This window comes from Coturnix japonica, chromosome 2 (genome assembly GCF_054131305.1).
Source record: "Coturnix japonica strain WE chromosome 2, WE-NBRP24, whole genome shotgun sequence".
In the NCBI taxonomy this organism is placed as follows: domain Eukaryota; kingdom Metazoa; phylum Chordata; class Aves; order Galliformes; family Phasianidae; genus Coturnix; species Coturnix japonica.
Window position 1 is genome coordinate 12,212,853 of NC_140664.1, and position 13,636 is coordinate 12,226,488.

At 43.6% G+C, this 13,636-nt stretch overlaps 1 long non-coding RNA gene across 1 annotated transcript in view; it reads left to right on the plus strand.

The window, feature by feature from the left end:
* The first annotated feature begins 4,365 nt into the window (after positions 1-4,365).
* Positions 4,366-13,636, plus strand: part of LOC107310513 (uncharacterized) — a 40,529-nt gene continuing 31,258 nt past the window's right edge. Inside the window, exon 1 of the long non-coding RNA XR_014943308.1 lies at positions 4,366-4,550. This is a non-coding gene — a long non-coding RNA (uncharacterized LOC107310513). The remainder of the gene's footprint in view (positions 4,551-13,636) is intronic.

A 13,636-nucleotide genomic window follows, 5' to 3' on the forward strand; every position in this document is an offset into this window, starting at 1 on the left:
ACCATAGCAAAGGACACAACGTGAGGACAGAGTGATCTGTTGTGAAGATCTCACCTGTAGGACACAAACCTGAAGCAGCTGGAGCTGATGTTCACCTGGTGTCTCACATCCCCCTCAAGTGTCTTTTATTAACTTTAAATTGGTGTTACAGAGCTGTTCAGCTTTGTTCAGCTGCTCTGTGTGGGAGACGGAGGAGATGCTGCTCATCAGAAAAGTCCTTTCTGTGACTCTCCATTTCCCTTGTTGCAGTCCTGTGCAGTTGTTGCACTTGACCTGAGACACCAGGCACACTCGAGCTTGTATGAGTATTCCCTGGTCAGGGTGGTACTTGCCAGCAAACGATTGGTGCCACATTAGCAGCACATCTTCCAAGTGGGGCCAAGCATGTTGGAAATGTTTAAAGTTCAGTCCTTGTTTAAGAAAGGAGGGAAAAAAAACAACAAACAACCCAACCAAAAAGACATTTTCAACATTGTGGAAAAATACCTAATCTCGTTTCTTTGCACTTGTTGTGTAAATATGAGATAAGAGCACTATTCCCAAGGTTACTGCAAACAGTCCATCACTACAGAGTACAAGCTAACATTTACTAAAATGTATGTTGACATAAAAAGCAGCATAGCTGCAGTCAGCTGCGGTGAGTGAAACCACAGCTTTCTTGGCCTTCACAAATCAGAAGTTTGGTTTGTAACCTATTTAGACCTTCCCTCATAAAGAAAAATCTCTGCCCTGCTATTAGCATCCACTGTATGTGCGCTGACGTTCTGGATCCTTACCTTTCCCCACTGTTTTCTAAATACTGTGGGTTTCACCATGGAGAGAGATAAGCAGGCAAAATGAGTAATTGTGGATTAGCACTGCTGTAACTGATTGACCCTAAAACTGGAATTTACTAGAAAAGAAGCGGGATTGTTATCATAAACTCTCAACAGAAAAGGAGGAAATCCTTTGCCAGGGGATGTTTTCCTGAGAAGTTTTCTGTTTCCTGGCCCCATGCAGAAAGAAGGGAGCTATTTCATCCATTGTGTGTAAAGAATGGATCTATATGAAGAGGATGGATACAGGGGCGACAGGGACTTCATAAACCTGCCAAATAAATCTTCTCCAGCTCCCATACTCATCTGCCAGCATCTCCTGGACCTTCAACATGTTTTGTATCTTCTCTCTCTCTCTCTGGAAAACTTCAGTCAGTAGCAACTGTACCTTTCTCTTCGTTCCCTATCATGCAACCGCATGAACACTTGTCCCTACCCCTCTCTCTTAATCAGACACTAAACAGCATTGAATGCTAATCCCTGCATACTCCCTCTGTCTGAATTCCGTAATCCATTCCCCAGATGCACATGAAGGAAAACAGTAGAAATAAAAGGTATGAGGAACCAGCCTCAAAATGCACCACAGGAGACTTAAATTATATATCAGAATTTCTTCATGCAGCAGGTGGTTAGGCATCGTAAGATGCTGACAAGGAAAGTGATGGTGTTGCTATCTGAAGAAGAAAACCATTACACTGAGATGTTCAATCTGATTAGCAGGCATCCTGTCTGAGCTAAGGATGCAGCTCCAAGACTTTCATCTTCCATGCTTGATCCATTTCTAGCCTTTTACAAAGGCTTCCATATGCATTCATGAAACCTGGGAGCCCTCCTGTGGTCAAAGTCATGAGCTATTCTGGTTGTTACCCCAAATCTGACACAGTCCTTAATCTAGTTCTAAACTTTACTCATGGAGTATTTGTTGTGAGGTTCAGATGGTCCATTGGGTGTCTAGGGATGACTTTGTTGCGTCTCATTCCCATTGGCCTTTGTACTAGGAGTGATGGACCACCGGAACACGTTGCCCAGAGGGGCCGTAGAGTCTCCTTCTATGGAGATATTCAAGACCCAGCTGGATACCTACCTGTGCAAACTACTATAGGGAACCTGCTTTGGCGGGGGGCTGGACTTAATGATCTCCTTCCAAACTCTGCAATTCCATGATTCAGAGAGTTTTGGTGTGCTTAATGTTCATGTTGTTGTGAATTTGAAGAAAAGATTCTGTGGGAAGTTTGTTCTGTCTATTTCATGGGAAGTAAGTTGTTTATTTAAAGTGTTTCCTTGTACAAGATAAGCAAAAGTGTCAGCTACCTGGAGCAGGTTTAAGAGGGAGTAAGATAAGGTGAAGTAGAGATGGGGAAGGAACAGAGGAGTAATAGCCCCTTTGGTTTTGCCTTTAACTTAACAGTTGTGTTGTGTCCTGCTGTATGACTAAAGAGGGGAACAGCTGCACAGCTGGACTAACACCCCTGACATCACGGCTGTTTGTGGTCTACATCACATAACTAGAAATGCTGAGCCATCAGAAGCACTGGAGTCACTGCACAGAGTGACTTGCAGAGCAGGACCAGGAACCTCGGCTCTTCCCAGTACATTCCCCCCACTGAACTTTCAGAAGTGAGAATTTTCCTGATTACTTGCATCCCAAATTGAACGCTGAAGGAAAATGGTGCAGGAAAGCTGCTAGCAAGACCTGCAATGAGTTGGAGAGAGGATGGTGTTGGCTTCACGCTCTAACTGGAAGCTAGATTCAGAAAGTAAGGACAAAAAATGACAGGCCTAAATGTGTTTGTGGTCAGATTATACCTTCTTAACCCTTTTCTGTCAACATCATTCTTATCTTAACAAGCTCTCCTTCCTTTCTGGTATTTAAATAATACACCCACTCTCTTCCAAAGAGTATTTTTTTTAAATCTGCAAGCACATCTCTTCTGAAATGACACGTAACTATTGCAACCAGTTCCTGGAAAAAGGGATTGTTTAATATTTGTATTTATTTTATGGATTTAGATTTATGAGAACACATGCCTACATTTTATGCCCTGGGTACTTTTGCTTAATTCTAGTTTTAGTCATAGAGAGGATTGTATTTCCCTTTCTCATAATTAAATGTACTCCAGTAAATAAAGCTCGCAAAAAGATAATCTTTCTCCAGCAGCCACTTAGTCCGTCCCCACATAATTTAGTGTTGTTTTTTGCCTAAGGATATATTCCTGTGGGACTTTCTGGAATGGCTTAACAAGTCACCACCTCCAGCAGAAGGCTGTATTTTCTGGCAATGCAGAAGTGGGTTGTGTGATGTTCCCGGGCTCTTGACATGGACTCTTTCAACTGCACTGAGCTGGGTGAAGAAATGATTTCTTCCTCTCCCAACAAGGACCATTGCTTCCTCACTGCCTACAGAATTAAATTAGTAACCCACTCCACCTGGAGTTACATATGACTTCACTGAGCTGTCTAAACAGAGGATATACCCCATTAGACAACCAAGAAGAGTGGTAGTTGGTGATGGAGGGGTTAAATTGGACTAGGCATACTTTCATCTGGAACAGATGGACTGAGGAGAAATGATTCTCCCCAGCCTTCAGCTGCTTCCAGCACAAGGCATCCTGATTATTTTAATTCACCTTTACTAATGGTTCAAATGAATCCAGTTACCCATCTGGGTGTGGGCTTGTCCTGTAGGTGCTTTAAGACAGCTGAGCCTGACAAGGTCTCACTGCTCCCCAAACCTGTGGTCTTACCAACTTCTTTAGCGACCTCTCCTTATCTCCTAGCGGTGTTGTTCTGGTTCCAGTCCTCATCCGATTGAGCATTTCTCAGTCCAGATCACCAATATGCTCAAAGTTGGGTTTCTTTTGGACCAAGTCTCCTGCCAGTTCAGAGAGCTACTGTGGTGCCTCCCACGAGGAGGCTGGAGACAGACCTTGTCTTCTTTGTGCTCCCAGCTTAGCCCAGCTCCCAGCCCCTCATCCCAGGGCTGCTCTCCAGGGTAGTAACTGGGTGCAAAGCCATGGGAACTGCCAGCTGCTACCAAAGTAAATCTCTGCTGCAGTTCATGACAAGTGAAAATGACTACATCTGTAGAGTGGACCCCTATACCCAACTGTTTCCTCAACTGCAATGGGGAAGTTCCCAGTTTTCTTCCTATCTTGCCTTATAACTGTAGCCTAAGAGAACTTCAGACAAAAGCATGAGGACTTTGCTTACAAGGAAATCATTACTTTACAGAGTTTAAGGAAGTTGCCTGGCTACCTGTTTACTCAAGTAGACACACTACTTGATTTTCAGTGTTGCTGGCAGTTTTCATTGACTCCAGTGGGATTAATTCCTTGTTCATAAACGGTGAAAGCAGAGCTCTGGCTTTGCTGAGTTCTGTGTTCAGCAAAGCATTTCAGAAACTGCCTACGTCCAGGTAATGTCAGAGTTTGAGGACACTGCTGGCAACACTCTTTGAGTGAAAAACTTATTCCTCTTGAGAGTGCCAAGGTAGTTCTGCCCAGTAATGAGATCACGCCATTTGTGCAAGCTCCTCCCTTCCACAGCCTTTGTATCTGTGGACCTGTTTCAAACAAAAAAGATCTGAAAAATCTGGGTCCAACAGGGGTCACAAATAGGAGTGACAGGCTGCCCAGAACTCTGCTTGGGGAGAGGACATCTGCAAATGGACGTGTATGAACTGATGGATCACAGACCGACTTGTCAGGAAGAGGCAGAAGATGCAAACACCGCAGGGTATGTTTTGGCTTCTATATGTCCTATGCACGCCTCTTTTATGAAAGGAAGTAACTTGTCTTGAGGAGAGGTGGGGCTGATGAGATGAAGTTTCAGGCTGTTCTGCTGTACCAGACACTACTCGTGGAAAGTCCCTGTTAGATCATCTTATTCTTGCCTGTGCAAATGTTCCCTGCTGTGCGTTCTTACTTGACACAAGGGTTCAACTAGTTCATTAGCAGCCCTTCCCCACTGCACTCCTTGTTGGGAATCATTTTCTTACACCCAACACTTTCCTCATTTTTTCACACCTTGTTTCCAGCTGAAGATCCTCTCACTGCACCACCCACTGCTCATTTTAGTCATTGTTCTCAATCAGCTCCTGTGCCTTTCCAGTGTCAGCAGGTATTTCTGTAGGGCTGCAGGAATGGGAGGAGCAGTATTTGCAGCACTCTGCTGCATGCATTAGAATGTGTGGGAGCTCTTCTTCAAGCTATGCTTAACATTTGAATGGAAAAGCTCCTATGTGATTGATTTGTGTTTTCTTTGATACACCCTATTTGCAATATGAAAAGCAGTATTTCCCTCTGAAAGGTGCTTAATCTCTTCCTGCCTTTCATCTTGATCTTATACTGCATTATCTCCAGATTGTGACTCTCCATGGCTAATTACTTTTTATCCACCCTGCCCAAGCAGAGGTTTGCCAAGACATTTACTAACCACATTTATTGAGGGAAGAAGGAGGTTAGTTTTACACTGTGTCTTATATGTGGTCAAAACTTGGGATTCTCCTGGTTACCCAATCCGTACAAGTTAATAAATATAAGTGTAAATCACTTCCAAGAAGTTCCTTCCCAACAAAAAAGAATTTCAGAGTGCCAGACCTTTCTAGGAAATATGAGTGTTTCATTCTGAACGACATATTTTATTGCTAGAATAGATGAACACTAACTGCTACAGAAGAATAAATTGAATTATAATAAATAACAGCTACTTCTTTCTAGCCTGGCTAGTTATCCAAAACCCTGGAGTCCTGAAGGCTGGTTAAGTTAACAGGAAGATCTGGTGATGTTGTTTCTCTGATACCATTTGTTTCCAGGGAGGTGTTCTGCAATTCAGCCGGGGACATGGGTGGGTGCAGTGGGAATCAGTGTCTGTGGTGCACCCAGGGATCATTCCTGCCCCAGGAGTCCTGGCTGCTGTGAGCATGCATCACCCTTGGGCATCGCAGGGCCTCAGAGCAAATGCACAGGATAAGCACAGCACATCTGGTGTGTGCTGGGACCACAGCTGGATTCTGAGTGTATCATGGATGGGGCTGAAAGGCAGCAGGGACCACGTCTTTGGTGTGTAAGCTGCCTGGACAAACTTCGTAGCTGGAGAAAGAAGAGGATCTGTGGGAAGTGTTTTTAAAAAGTTGTGTTTTTCTAGATAAAGCAGGATGCCAGCAAAGGAGAAAACTCTTCTGTGTCTGCACTGTTTTCTGCTTTTGTGTAGACACTGTCCCTTTGCAGAACAACTCCTGAGTGAAATACTGGGCTATTGTACCTGAGGCAATGGGTATGTTATCATAGTATCGTAGAATCACAAGGTTGGAAGGGACTTACATCTAGTCCAGCCATTCTCCCTTTACCATACCTACAGAAAGCCACTAAACCATATCTCAAAGCTCCTCATACAGACGCCTCTTGGACACTGCCGGTGATGGTGGCTCTACCACCTCCATGGGCAGCCATTCCAGTGCCTGACCACTCTCTGAGAGAAAAAGTTCCTTCTTATGTCCAGTCTAAACCTCATCTGATACAACTTGCAGCCATTTCCTCGGGTCCTGTTTGTTGCCTGGGAGAAGAGGCCAAGCCACTCCTCATCACAACCTCCCTTCAGGAACTTGTAGAGTGCTGTGTCTGCCTGCTCCCCTGCAAAGTAGAGTAATTCTCTTATGTACTTCTGCAAGAGGGTTGGGAGTGCTGCACAGAGTTACACTGCACTTTCCAAGTGTAAAGTACTATGTCCTACTGCATTGCTGCTGTAGGTGCAAGATTTAACTAATGCCCACCTGAGGATAACTCCTGTTACACTGCAATAGGAGGCTTTAAAACTCACTTGGTCTCTTACACCATGAGTCGCAGGATCGAGCTCCCACATTGTGATACCAGCTGTGACTATGATACATGTTCTTTTTGGAAAGAATTCATAGTTTCCACTTGTCCAAGTCTGTCTGACCATGTCCTTGGCAAATCACTCAATCATTACTCTCAGTTCCTAACCTGTACTAAAAATAATGTAGATTGATTTTCCAGAAATGGTAATGTATGGTTGCAAACAACCTTGATCTTTATAAGTAAGTATTATGTCTGTCATCTGCAAATTACATGTATAAATTTTCCTGCCCATTGCATTTCTGTGTGAGCTCTGCATGCTGGAATAGTAATTGTTTGCTCCATTAGCTTGAGTTTATTTCAAAATTCAGGGCTCTGGGGAGCTTATTGTTTGTTTATTTTCTTGTTTTTAAGTATTACAAACTATGGCAAATTCTTAAATTCTTGGGTTGTGCAAAAGAGCTTTAAAAGAAAATAATGACATATCTCTAAGTGCATCTGCAAAACAGCAGTGATTAAAGGCCCCGAAATAAGGGCTTAGTATTTCATGTCCTATCAGGTAGTGAACTTTGAGTAAAAACAAACAAAGCAATCTTTGAATGTTGTTGTTTGCTATCATAAACAATGAACAATGTAAAAATGGCCTTGTATTTTGGTAAGATAAAGTTCCTTGGCCAGAGGCTTTCCAGGATGTTGTGAACAGTTTTTCTGGAAGGTCTGGAGGAACAGGGAAAAAAGAAAATAGATTTTGGCATTTTGACTGCTGTCTTGATATGAGCTGTTGACTAATGTAGTGTTTGTTCTGGTGTTGGTTTTAGATCAGAAGCTCCAAAGCTTAATAAAGTACCTGCTTAAGTATCCTAAAAATAGACACTTAACTTGCCCATGCCTTTCAAAGTCTGTTCTAGTCAACGTGGTACGTTCATCTCAACAGATTTCTTCTCAGTATTGATGAAATTTTAAATGTGGAGCCATGGGAAGATATGTAAACACTAAGCATAACACTCAAAATAGTTCTTAAGTGGTCTTTAAATAATGAATTAAACATGAATTAAATGATGTAATGAAGTAAAAGATAAAATACATATGTAACATTTAAGCAGGTAGAGCGAGAAGAATTAAACTTGCAAATAGATTTGTAGTGTCAAGGCCAAAGATAAGAATACCAACCTTGCACCTATTTGTAGACCACTTTATTTTACCCATAGATCTCAGTTTTTTCTTTTTACCCATTGTGTTAAATCTGTCCAAACACATCAATAAAGCTAATGTATAAAAAGTAGAAGATGAAAACAAGGCATGACAAATCAAGGAGCAACTCACAGAATCACAGCATCACAACATCACCAAAGTTGGAAAAGACCTACAAGATCAGGTTGGTTAAGCAGGACCTGCCATTCATGAACACATGCTGGCTGGGCCTGATAACCCGCTTGTCCCTCACTTTCTGTGTGATTTCCATCAAGACAATCTACTCCATAACCTTCCCTGGCACTGAGGTCAGGTTAACAGGCCTGTAGTTACCCGGGTCCTCCTTACAACCCTTCTTGTAGATGGGAGTCACTTTGGCAAGCCTCTCATCTTCTGGGACCTCACCAGTCAACAAGGAGTACTGATAGATGATGGAAGGCAGCTTGGCTATCACCTCTGCCAGTTCTCTCAGCTCTCGGGTGAATCTCATCCGGCCCCATGGACTTGTGGCAGTTCATGTGACAGTCTCATTCTTTTGTTCTCAGCAGTGACGCTCCAATCAAGACCAAATTTTTCTGAGGTTAATAGATGAAATCAGAACACCAAAAACCGTAGTTTTTCTAAATATATAACGAAGCAAGTCTCCCATTTAACTTTTTCTTAAGCTAAATCGGACATTATTTAGGATATTAAGAGTTTATTGAGCAATGTTCCTTGAAATACCTCCCACAGTGAGGGACCTTTGCTTGCTGGAATAGGACTTAAGTCTGGGAATATGTCTGAAGAATTTCCAAAGAGATGCCCAACCTCCTTCCTTTCCCATCTCCTTGCCTTTTACAGGTAAGTGCCATTACAGCCAGATAGCCCAGGTAAAAAGGGGAGATGAGAGTGCTCAAAGAAGAGATTGTCTGGACAGATAAAATCACAGCTCTTGCCCTGAGATTCATGTCTTGCCTGCAGATGATGTTGACTATGAGAAGACCAGGAGATGTACAGCACTGTAGGAGAACTGTGCCCTTGCTGAGAGCCAGCAGGCCCAGACACAGAAGGAGCTTGTGAACCAAGCTGCCAGATGTTGCTGGAAGAGAAAATGCCAGAAGAAAGCTTCAAGAAAATTTGAGATTAAATTAAGAAGATTTGTAAATAAATCTCACTTCTGCTCATGGTGTCCTTACCATCAGGTTCTTTCAATCAGGCTGGAGATTAGGGCAGCCACCGCCAAGTGGTATCCCCATCAACTTCCAACTTCCTTGTCCCGTCTGGGCATTTTCTCCAGCTTTCTGCTCTTTTCTGGCCAAAGGAAGGATATTACCTCTGCTCACCACATCCGCCCTGCCAACCACTTGTGTCCCTTTCCCAGGATTTTTGGAGAGGACACCATCTCCCTTCCCTGCAGATGTCTCAGCCTGACCCAAAGCACGGCAGCCAGGCCGGAGCAAACTGGTGGCATTTCTCTTTGTTGTTTGGCCAAATCCTTTCAAATGAACGTAACATATTAACATACAACCAGCTGTGAGCAAAATGCATACCATCTGTCACAGCAATTTAAAACCACTGTTCTCATGGACTGACTTCTTGGAAGTTATTGTAAATGCCGTGGATCAAGTTAGAACAGGAGTCTGGACTTTGCAGTTACTTTAGGGATGCCTCTTCTAGGGCAAATAAGTGCATTTCCAGTGAGCATAAGCACTGACGTCAATGATCCTTCAAGGCTGGGGTGTCAGACTACTTTAGAGGCTAAATGAACTGGCAGAAAGCCTACAGAGCCCAGGAGGTCATGTGTATGTGCAAGGTCCCAGGCCCTGCCACGTCAGAGACTGTGGGAGTTGGAAATGAAGGGCGATGGATGCTTTGAGCTGACCCACTCTTGCTGTCCAGCTCTGTCCAGATACTGCTGCTAGCTCCAGGGACCTGGCACTAGAATGCCTTTCAGAAACCTGGGTTCAATTTAGGCCTTGAATAGGTTACACAGCTTGCTTTGGGCTCCTGAAGTGTTCAGAGGACAACTTGTAAACAAGTACGCAGCTTGTGCTGCTGTAGGTAGGGTGCATAGAGGTTCAGAAACCTGCAGCAAAACATACCAAGAGGAAAAGAGGAATTAATTGTTTCAAACTAGAACAGGGGAAATTCAGACTGGAGATAAGGAAAGGTTTTTTTACAATGGGAGTGGTGAGGGCAATGAAACATGCTGCCTAGAGAAGCCCTATCCCTGGACACATGCAGGGTCAGGCAGGACAGGGCTCTAAGCACCCTGCTCTAGCGGTAGGTGTCCTTTTTCATTGCAGGGCAATTGGAATACATGACCTTTAAGGGTCCCTTCCAACTCAATGGGCTTTATGGTTCTGAAGTTCTATGTTCCTAACTCTGCAGGAAAGTGTGAGGTACTCACACCTGGGAGAGTGACCTCTTGCAGACCATCTCTGTCAGCCTGCCCTGCTGAGCTGGGATGATCTTTTTCCCCTAGCACAATCCTCCAGGCCTCAGGAGCAGAGTATGGCTGATTTGGGATCTTTGGTGGGACAGGCTCGTGTCTGCAGCCAGAACAAGCACGTCTTCACTCCTTTCCTTCCATGTGCTGTCCTCTGGATCCTATTGCAGAGGCAATGAACAGTACTACCTTGACTGGCCATTTTTGAGCATATTCATTGTGCACTAACCTAAATTTCTGCTGTTGCATTACTTTTTCTAACTTCTTCAGTTCCAAACTGCAAGATCCTTATGGAGATCTAAGTACACGGTGGCAACATTATGGCCTTTACCAACAACATTTGTAATCTCAACAGGAAGATGTATGTTTGTTTGACAAGAGCTATTTCTCATGTACCTGTTGCAAATAAATGTGTTTTCTGCTGCCCCTTTACTCCCAGTTCTTTGCTTACTAAGCCCCATTACAGCTATCCTGTTATTCCTCCTTCACTCAGTCATGCAGGTAAGTCTGCAGTTCCTTATGTTGCCCTGGTCTTCCTTTCTGAAAACTGACCAAACTGCAGTGTTCTTACAACCCTGTATCCCTCTCAACGCTTTGAGTAGCTGGAAATCATAGAATCATAGAATCACAGTATTGCTCAGGTTGGAAAAGATCTTAAAGATCATCAAGTCCAACTGCACTTGTCTCCTAGATGGGACACTTGATGCATGGTGATGTGGGCCTGTTTATTCAGGTCTGATTTTCATACCCTTTTTGCTACTGCCTTTCATCAGCACCAAAGTCAACATAGTACAGGACTAGGACTTCTGTTTTCTCCAAACACATCCCCCAAAAAGGGGGCAGGGGAGAAACATTCCTAAAATCTTCTATAATGATTCACAGTTCTACATTTAACATATGAGAGTGAAAGCCTACTGTGCTTAGGGGGCCTTTCTCCTCTAATATACTTAGGAAGAAAGCCCCTTCCCACCTTCATTCTCATGGCCATGCACTCCCATTCGTATCCTGTTACTTCCCATTTCAGTCATCTACCTTCGCTGAGGTCTGATACAGAGTTGTTTTCAGCAGTTCCTTCCTTATTCATTATGATATATGTGTTTTTGGTTTGTTTAATATTCTGTTGCTGGGAGAGTGGTGGAGGGGGGTTGTTTGTGGAGGTTTTTACAAAAGCTGATTTAATTTCCTCTCTAAGCCAGCTTGTGCTTTTTGTTTTGTTTTGCTTTTGTTTTTAACTCCACTTGACCTCTTTTGTGCAATGTGAGAATGTGCCTTTTGGGGCATTTAGAAAATTATGCTTAAATAGTTCCCAATTATCACTCACATTTTTCCTGTTTAAATTCTGTCTCAGAAATAATTTCACTCATAATTGTTTTCAGCTTTGCGTAACTGGACGTCTTGAAAGCACAGAGTGTATAGAATTGCTGGTTAGGATTTCATTTGGGCTGCATTCAATTAATGTCAAGCAGCCTTTCTGATTCCTTCCTTTGTAGCTGTCAGGACAAGTTTAATACTGATGTTCCCTTGAGTTGGCTGCTGCATTTTTATGTTTGAGTTTCCATAGGTATCAGTACAAGCCCACTCCTGTAAGAGCTATTGCTCTCTCATCCTTCGCATCACGTTCTCCTGCTTGCACTTGTAAATCTCCAGGCTTCTTTCTCAAGATGGAGGTGTTTCTTCATTCTCTTTGCCAGGATCAAGTAGGTAAGAAATACCCCTCCACCTGCTTTCTTTTTCCACTGCTGGTAAGAAGCACTGTGGGAGGAGTGGATGGTCTCCTAATTCAAGTTTCCCCTTGCCTTACTGTGGTGAAAGAGCTGTGAATTGGTGACTTCCTACTTTTTGCAAGAGAGCTCCAGTTGTGCAGAGCCTTTTTGCTCTTCTTCACTAGGAGAGTGGTTTTCTTCACTAGGAGAGTGGTTAGACCCTGGAACAGGCTGCCCAGGGAGGTTGTGGATGCCTCGTCCTTGGAGGTGTTCAAGACCAGGTTGGACGGGGCCCTGGGCAACCTGATCTAGTAAATGTGTATGTTTGGTGGCCCTGCCAGGCAGGGGGGTTGGAACTACATGATCCTTGAGGTCTCTTCCAACCCGGGTCATTCTGTGATTCTGTGATTCTGTGACTTACCATGAGGTTACCTCGTGATTATTATCATTGTTTTTTAATCCATTGACTTGGTTTGATACAGGATCTGAACATTATCTACACTCCCATTTGGAGTGACTATAACCAAAGGCAGTTGTTGGGAAGCAAGATCCAGAATGACACACTCTAACCAAAGCAAGAACGGGGCCAGTGTGGGAGCCTGGTCCCATGGAGTGGTGGTGGGGACACCTGTGAGTGCTGAGGGGGCCCTCGTTTGGTTCACTCTTTCATTCAAGGAGGTCTGTACATGTGGATGCCTCTCTCCAGGCAAGTAACATAGCGTTCATAGTATGGGTGAATGGATTCAGGGCATTCCCTGCACTCCTGCTGCTGGTGGCTCCCACTGCAGGTAATCCTACAGCATCTCTGGTGCCAGACGGAGCAGCAGTCACTGCCCAGCTTAGTGCTTGTGCCTACTTCAGTTCCAGCTGCACCCAATAGTTCAGTAAAGGCAATTTATGCTGGAAAAACAAGACCTCATTCTGGAGCTACATGTTGCTGCATCTGGGTTAGCAGGGAATTAAAACTGGGTCTCATAAGCCCACCGTAGCCTTATTTCCTTGTATGTTCCTGAAGGCTCAAAGAATGTGACATTTATTTAGCCACAAAATATTTACTTGCTTATTCTTTTTGCCAAGTGATTCAATTGTTTCTCATGTGCTTTTAACCTTCTATCCTCATACACATTTCATTGCCACGCATCCAGGATTTTAGCTTAATGGTCCCAATTTTGCCCATAAAAATCTGCGTGTTTCATGGGAGAAAAACTTAATGCCAAAAGGGCCACTAATGAAAGATGATAACAGCCTTGCACAATGAAAGGAGGTATGGTACGGGGCAAACAAAAAGCCCTTTTACAACATTACAAGGTTGTTCCCTTCTGTTTTGCTTAAGGCTCTATTCATTTTAAACTAAATGGTGTCTCTAATTCAACACTCTCTAATTTTTCTGCCTCCGGGAAGGCATTGATCAGTATCATCGCCTGGGTCACCATGTCGGATCTCAAGCACTGCTACTGTTTACTCCTTCCCCAGCATGCTAACTTTAGTTTATTTGCCCATCATTAGTAATCCCTGAGGTTTGGCTATTTTTTCCAAACCGTATGATGAAAGTAGTTTTCAGTCTACTCAGAGGAAGAAGTCCACACCGTCTTTAAAAGCACAGCTGCTGTAGCAATCTGTCCTGCGTTTGCAGAGATGGATTTGTATGGTTTAAACATCACTGCGCAGCAAGGGCAGTTGTCATAG